Genomic DNA, 8608 nt, shown 5'->3' with positions numbered 1-8608 from the left:
AGTGGTTTGAAAGAACATTTCTAATCCAACGAAGAAGAGATTCGTCAATACCAAAATCACGCATTTTCGATAAAAGAGCAAGTTGCCAGACTTTATCAAATGCCTTTGAAATATCAACTGCAATAATCTTACTATCTCCAAAACTATGTAAAGAATTGTTCCACTTTTCGGTGCGATGAATCATGAGATCATCAGTGAACATACTGCTACAAAAGCAGTATTCCCGGTCATTAGAAGCTCCCGTTCCTCAAGATATTTCTTTAGCTGATGAATAATCTAAATAATCAGCGTTTAAATGACCTTAGCAGGAAGAGACGTTAGTGCTATTGGTCGATAATTTGTGGGGGAAAAAGATTTACCTTTTTGGGATTGTTTTGCTAGTGTGGAAGAACACCTCTATAGAATAATAGCGGGAATATCATCCGGACCAGAGGATTTATGGATGTTGAAATCTTTAAGAGCTCTCGCTACAGTACGAGTACGAAAATAAATTATTCCCATAGAATCCTTTACACGTTTAAGAACTGGTGGAGCCATGACACTATTTGGTAAGGTGGAATTTTTGGCAAACTATGCTTGATTTGATCTTCCAATTTTGTCAATATCACCTGCGAATTCGAGTAATTAGGTAGACCTCTGGAAGATTGTGCCTCTAGTGTTGACGGTTGAGTTTTGCACAATTCTTTCAAGAACTATGTTGAAGAAGTTGAATGACATCGCCTTGTCTAAAACCTTTTTTGGCATCAAATGCATCGGTGCCACCTTTCCCGACCTTGATAGAGCAGCATGCATTCTCCATCGTCATTCTGCTCAAACGAATAAGTTTGACAGGGATGCCAAAACTAGACATTGCTCTGTAAAGCCCTTCCCTATAGATTCTGTCATACGCGGATAAAAAATCAATAAAGAGTTGGTGGGTATCGATTTGAAGTTCCTGCGTTTTTTCCAAGATCTGCGTAGTGTAGGTTGAGTGGTTCTATCTCCCTTATAGCGCAATTCGGTTCGACATCGCAGTTCTATAATTTAGAGAAGTGGTCTTTCCATATTCTCAACATCGACTTCGGTTCTACTACGATGTTTCTCTGATCGTCTTTACAGGCTTCGGTTCGTGGCTGGTACACTTGGGAGGTTTTTTTTTGCCTTTTTGGTAAAATTTACGAACCTCATTCCTGTTGTAATATCCCTCTATCTCCTCTTTTCAGATCCGAAGTTCGTTGTCCTTATTTCGTTTGCTTGGGTTATCAACAGTAAATCTTGAGCCCAACTTCGGCCGTACTATGAAGTACAGAGATTCTTTTTTTAGCCGTACTACGCGAATGTGGAACGCCTTGAAACGCTCTATATTTCCCTGTCATTGGAAACCAATGTACACCGACACCTCCTATCCAACCCTTCCCTCTTTTCCTAATGCTCACACTGTGTCTATGGCATATTAAAGGTATAAAAAACCCTTTTAGTGTTTGCTAATTATAAAACAAAAAATCTCCATAGTAAACCTCTTACCATAACACCAAGAATAGGGAGCCGTATAAACCGCTGCTTACAGGCCTGGACTTCGAATATGTCGAAGAAGCCCTATAAGGTGTTCAATAAGTAGTTCAACCTTACTGGAACTGTAGACGCCACCGTTGAATCCATCTCGAGAATTCATCCGCTGCAGTCTAGATAAGGAGAGGTGCCTTAGTGGAAACACCTCTCCCCCTCTCTAGTTTGCTGCCCCCACCAACTTTCCACTGGGGTTAGAACAAAATCTCCAGTTGAGGTACTAGGCACCCGATGTTGACCGCGGGGAGGTGAGAGTAGGAGTTAATAGACAGAGGTGCTTTTGATTTAAATTTTTCGTTTGCTTATAAACATTTTATTACTAAAAATTAATTTTTTCGACTTTAAATTGTGCTAACAACATTTAAAAAAAGATGCTGGAATGCGATCCATTTTGAAAAGATGTTTGAATCGAAAGTAAATTTTAAACAACTTTTATTAATTTTTGTAGGTTTTTATTTTTTGTATGATAACTGTCAATTCGATTTTTCTCAAAAATGTATGTTAAAAACATATTTCTTAAAAATGAAACTAGTTTAAAGCCATAATCTCAAATGTGTGATAAGATATTTGAGTCGAAAATTACATAACCATCAATTTCTAACATCTTTACGTAATACTTTGCTTCAGTTTTCATTTTTTTGTAAAGGGAACTGTAAATTTAATTTTACTCTAAATTTAACTTAATGTTAAAAACAATGTTTTTTATAAGATTAAAATTACTTTGAAGCCAATATCTCAAAGTTTTGGAATAATTTTTGAGTCGAAAATCAATTTTTACATACTTAAATTTTAGATTTTTATTTTATAAAAAAAACTGTCAATTCAATTTTTTCTCAAAATTGTACCAGATTTCAAAAACGTTATATATTGTTGCACAAGATATTTTGGAGATAACATCATTTTTTGTTAATACAATTTTCGAGGTAACATACAATATATAATGTAAAATTTAATTCAAGTCTCTAGCGTTGTTGGTTTGTGAGATATTTACTGTTTATCAACATTTTCACCTCTTTTTTTTAATTGCTATGGTAAGAAAAACACCCACTCAACTTTTTTGAAAGCCCTTACTGCATCTTTCTCCATTATTATCTGTGTAACAAAATTTAATTCAATTCGATATTTGTACTGGTTCTTGAGCTATAAACGACGGAAAAATCTTCCTGAACGTTCGGACGTTCTAAAGTACGTACACACCTGCGCACAGACATCTCTCTAAAAACCTTTTATTTCGACTCTAGAGACCTTGAAACGTCGAGAAATGTCAAAATTTTCAATTTTAAAAATCGGATCTATTACAAAAACTTCCAATGGGGAGTCAAAAAACTGTTTTCAATTAGACGTATAGCTTCTATTTTCCCATCCGTCATAAAAGTTGTGATTAAAATCTCAAGCCAATATTTAAAACTTAAAATTTAAAGGATTTTAAAGACTTAGACTGTAAAAATTGCCTGGGAAAAATGTAATATACAAATCTTTCGTGTTCATTTCGATTTTTGTTTGCACTTTCTAAGTATCGGAATTTAGATTCGCAAGTTTGAAGATGTTTTTCTTTTCTTCTCATTTCTAAAAGAAATAAATAAAGATGTATTGGTCCCATCAAGAGTATGAATTTTTGTTTCTAGTTGTCCTTTGTATCTGGTCTCAAATTTCAGGATTATTATTTATAAATCACATTGAAACAACCATCATTAATTGGGAGCAAAAACAACTCAATGTAAAGTTTGATTTTTTTGAGGTTAGGATTTTCATGCATTAGTATTTGACAGATGACGCGGGATTTCAGATGCTCAGTATGCTTTGACATTTCATCATGAATAGACTTACTAACGAACAACGCTTGCAAATCATTGAGTTTTATTACCAAAATCAGTGTTCGGTTCAAAATGTGTTTCGCGCTTTACGTCCGATTTATGGTCTACATAATCGACCAAGTGAGCAAACAATTAATGCGATTGTGACCAAGTTTCGCACTCAGTTTACTTTATTGGACATTAAACCAACCACACGAATGCGTACAGAAGAGAATATTGCGTCTGTTTCTGAGAGTGTTGCTGAAGACCGTGAAATGTCGATTCGTCGCCGTTCGCAGCAATTGGGTTTGTGTTATTCGACCACATGGAAGATTTTAAAATAAAATAAAATGTATAAAATACAGCTCGTGCAAGAACTGAAGCCGAACGATCTGCCACAACGTCAAATTTTTAGTGAATGGGCCCTAGAAAAGTTGGCAGAAAATCCGCTTTTTTATCGACAAATTTCGTTCAGCGGTGAGGCTCATTTCTGATTGAATGGCTACGTAAATAAGCAAAATTGCCGCATTTGGAGTGAAGAGCAACCAGAAGCCGTTCAAGAACTGCCCATGCATCCCGAAAAATGCACCGTTTGGTGTGGTGGAATCATTGGACCGTTCAATGCTAACAAACTTTTTGTTGCCAAAAATGGAAGAACTGAACTTGGTTGACATGTGGTTTCAACAAGATGGCGCTACATGCCACACAGCTCGCGATTCTATGGCCATTTTGAGGGAAAACTTCGGAGAACAATTTATCTCAAGGAATGGACCGGTAAGTTGGCCACCAAGATCATGCGATTTGACGCCTTTAGACTATTTTTTGTGGGGCTACGTGAAGTCTAAAGTCTACACAAATAAGCCAGCAACTATTCCAGCTTTGGAAGACAACATTTCCGAAGAAGTTCGGGCTATTCCGGCCGAAATGCTCGAAAAAGTTACCCAAAATTGGACTTTCCGAATGGACCACCTAAGACGCAGCCGCGGTCAACATTTAAATGAAATTATCTTCAAAAAGTAAATGTCATGGACCAATCTAACGTTTCAAATAAAGAATCGATGAGATTTTGCAAATGTTATGCGTTTTTTTTTTTAAAAAGTTCTCAAGCTCTTAAAAAATCACCGTTTACTTTCTTTAAAGTTGCTGGGCCTTAAAGTGAGATTGAAATTATAAGCAAATAATTTTTGTCATTGTTGATTTAACCTTTAACCTAAGACACATTTTACTGACATTCAAGTCGAACTAAAGTTATACAAAAAATAAATTTACTTTATGCATTTTTTTTTAACTTTGAGAGGTACCAATCCCTGCTGTAAGACATTTTGAAAAGAAAAGGACAATTTAAAACAACGAACAGAAAAAGGTTTAAAATTTCGATAATGCGGAAAACAAAATTTTTGTCACGTCTTCTTAAAGTTATGATAACATTTTGAATATTTTACTACTACAAGAATCTTATCCCCCCCTATACGTCCCCTACTGAACCAACAAATCGACCGACTCCATACCTTCATCGACTTGAAAACGTCTGAAAAGTGATGATGTTCACCGGGATAATAACTGCAAAGGCGAAGGGTTAAGTTAAAGGTTCGACCATTGCGCTTGAGTTAGTATTAAATGGCTGGAATGAGATAAAATCTTCTGTCTTTTTTTATAGGTTGAATTTGAACTGAGGGCAGGGATGGTGACGACAAAGACGACGACGATGATGATGATGATGGTAGAATCAGAATAAAGATTGAATTAATTTTATTATGACTAACATAAAAAACGAGGCCCAAACAAACCTTTTGCCAAAAATCAAAATAAAATTCAATTTTGAAATTAATAAATTCATGATATTATTTTTTATTAGGTTAGGACAGAAAACAGGACAAAAACATTATAATTATATTAAATCTTTGAATTTAATGTGAAGTGCCTATATTTTTATTTTTTGTCTGTGGTTAAGATTGCAAAGGGTAAGTAAAGTAGGCGAAATGGGTCAAGTGTATGAAATAATCATCATCAGATACGAGTCCAGTTTAACTTGAATTATAATTATTTTTTATTGCTTTTCATTGAAGGATCTTAACTTAAGGATTGTTATTTTATGCTCAAATGTAAGTAGGTTGGTCTTGGTATACATTTCAATTTAAACTTTATGGGTGGCATTGGTCATAATAAAGTGTCCCTAATACAATTTTTTTTTTGAAGCATCATGAATCACATAAATTTGGCAACTTGTGTTTTTTCTTGAGGTTAATCTACAAATATAGGGGATATAGCTCAGTGGTAGAGCATTCGACTGCAGATCGAGAGGTCCCCGGTTCAAGCCCGGGTGTCCCCTGTAATTATTTTGATGTTGTTTTTATTTTATTAGATCCTTTCGAAATTTTGTATTTTAAATATACTTTTATAGTATTGAAGCCACCGTCTCTGTAAATCTTGAACGACGACAACCACATGTACGATTTGAGAACTTTCTTATAAAAGGTAAGGTCGCTCAATAGTGCTCGAGCTGCAGAGCAGCTAGACGACACCTTTTCAAAAAAAGAAGCTGGGAATCGACCCACACTGATAACTTCCCATCCCGTCTGTCGATTTGTCTTGCTTAAAAGTTTGTAGGTTTCATGTCGTGTTGAGAAAGTTAACAATTGAATTATCCTTCAAAATTTCAAAACAACCAACAAGAGTGAATGAAATAGTTTGATTTCAAAATCTATTTTTGCTAACGCGATTTTTAGTCGTTTACCAATTTTTAACAATTTTAGAAGTATTTGCGTACTATTTTTTGTAGATTTTAATTTTGTATGAAATACTGACTTGGATTTGTATAAGATAATTAAAGCAATATTTTCTGTGAGATAAAATAAATTTGAAGCCAATATTTAAAATTTTTGAAAAGCTATTTGAGTCAAAATTCAATGTTTACCAGTAATGCTTTTTTTAGGTTTTTATTTTTTGTAAGAAAACTATTTTTTTCAAAATTTTATTAGATGCTAAAAACTTTATTCTTCGTTGAACAAAATTGTTCAAGAGATGAGATAATTTTTTGTTCGTAAAATTTTCAAGGTGACAAATATTTTTTTTTTAATTTTTTTGATTTATAAAAATACGTTATTTGGATTTTATTTCTAAAATGTATTTGTTTGGTATCGAGTTACAATATTTAATATATAATTTAATTCAAGCCTCTATTATTACTTGTTCATGAGATTCTTATTGTTAACCGAAATATTAACCTTTTCATTAAATTGCTATGGGAAAAAACCCACTCAATTTTTTAAGAGTCCTTTCTGCGTCTTTCTGCCTTATTATCTGTATAACAATTTTTTTTTGAAGTCGATATCTCTACTGGTTCTTGAGCTATGAACGACGAAACAAACTTCACGAACATTCGGACGTACAGACGAACAGACGTTCGAACGTACGTACACACGCACGCACAGACATCTCTCTAAAAATCTTTTCTGTTGACTCTAGAACCTTCAAACTTCGAAAAATTAAAAAATGTTCAATTAAAAAAATCGGACCGAATACAATAACTATTGGAAGTTAAAAAGGGGCAGAAAGGATTTTAAAATAGTGTTGGTTGAACCCAAATACTTAACAAATAAATATATACATACATTTTGTTTTAGAAGGAAGTGGTCATGGAAGCTCTCTCAAAATTCTTAAGAAACCAACCGGAGAGCTAAACCTCGACCAGCACCAGAGGCCTTTAGGATTTTCGCAGCTTGCCGCCTTTGTCTATATATAGGCTTTTTGAGAGTTTCTCCTTTCCATTTCTGGATGTACTCTCATAAGCAGTGGTAGGGCCATTTTTCACAACCCTGCCACTACTGGAATTAGGTATCACTACCTTCCTACTCTCGTTGCTACCAACAGCAGAGGAGGGTCCATGGATTGCAACCACTCCCTTCTCTGTGTTGAGATACGGCAACAGGCTTTGAAGCCAAACTGCCGCCCGGTCTTGAAGAGATACCGGTCTTATCATTCTTTTCATTTTTGTTGTTGTTCATATTTGGCCTCACGAGTGGCGAAGAAAAGAAGTCCGCCTGTACAGAGATTCGCATATACAGATAAGGCTAGAGACTGGGCTATTTTTGAATTGGGCCCCCAGCCAAGCTGATCATCCGCACGGGTCGTTTAATACCTTAGATCCAGCCCAATAAAGATAAGAGGTGGTTGGATAGGGAGAGATAGGTTGAGGAGTCAGTTGATGTTAAGAACATCATTCTGATATGGAAGGAAAAGATTAAGATTCGGTAACAGCAATTCAGCTAGGTTACCTAGAGTGAGAAGGGGCATTGGAGAGAGGAGCCTTGTCTAGCTTTTTCACCATTATACAACGTGGAAGATAAGAGGACATAAACGTTGGCTTGTATGCTTTGCGTTTATGTGGGAATAGGTGATGATTCTGGGAAGGTAGAGGGATAACAACGTCCTTTAGGTTCCGGACTCACTTGGAGAAGATTCTCGAGAATCATTACTCAGCTTTTATAACTGACAAGTTCGACGTTCAGACTAGTAAAATACGCACCAAAATGTATATTAATTCCGATGAAGAATAACGTTTCTGACATCTGTTTAAAATTTGAGGAAAATCGAAGTGATGTTTTTTTGCAAAAACATAAAAAAAAACACTAGTAAAAGTTCGTAAAAATTGACTATCGACTCAAAAATTTGGAAAATCGAAAACTCAGTTTTTTTTTATGAATGGTAAAAACCATTGTTCGATTTTAATATTTTGAGAAAATATGAAGGTATTGACTTCGAAATTATTTCATTTGTTGTTTTCGACTTAAAATGTCTGGATATTTAAATTAATAATTTATTTTAGAAAATGCTAACTTTATGTAATTTTTAACTTCCCATAGGAAGTTATTGTAATCGGTCCTGTTTGCCGAATTGCAACCCATATGGCCAATAACAACATGAACAATAACATTATAGAATCAATTGTCAGCAACTTAATTGATTCAATTAACTCATCACCTATAAAAGACCTCCAGAACGAGATTTCGCTGGATGATACCAAGCGTATACTTTGAAATCTTAAAGGAAGGAAATCAGCTGGTTTTGATGGCATTCAAAATATATATTTGAAAAACTTACCAACATTAGGTAGTTGTTATTTAATAAATGTTTTAAAATTGGTTATTTGCAAACAATTGGAAATCTGCCAAGACACAACCGTTTTTAAAACCTGGTAAAAATGCTAATCTACCTAATAATTACAGACTCATTAGTTTGTTGACCTCAATAAATAAATGTTTTGAATAAGT

General features: G+C 34.6%; 1 non-coding gene across 1 annotated transcript; it reads left to right on the top strand.

The window, feature by feature from the left end:
• The first annotated feature begins 5595 nt into the window (after positions 1-5595).
• Positions 5596-5667, top strand: Trnac-gca (transfer RNA cysteine (anticodon GCA)). The gene has a single exon. It is a non-coding gene; the product is annotated as a tRNA-Cys (tRNA).
• The last annotated feature ends 2941 nt before the right edge of the window (positions 5668-8608 follow it).

Source organism: Eupeodes corollae, chromosome 1 (genome assembly GCF_945859685.1).
Source record: "Eupeodes corollae chromosome 1, idEupCoro1.1, whole genome shotgun sequence".
Lineage (NCBI taxonomy): Eukaryota > Metazoa > Arthropoda > Insecta > Diptera > Syrphidae > Eupeodes > Eupeodes corollae.
Note: the sequence above shows the minus strand (reverse complement) of the source record. Positions and strands in the feature narration are given on the sequence as shown.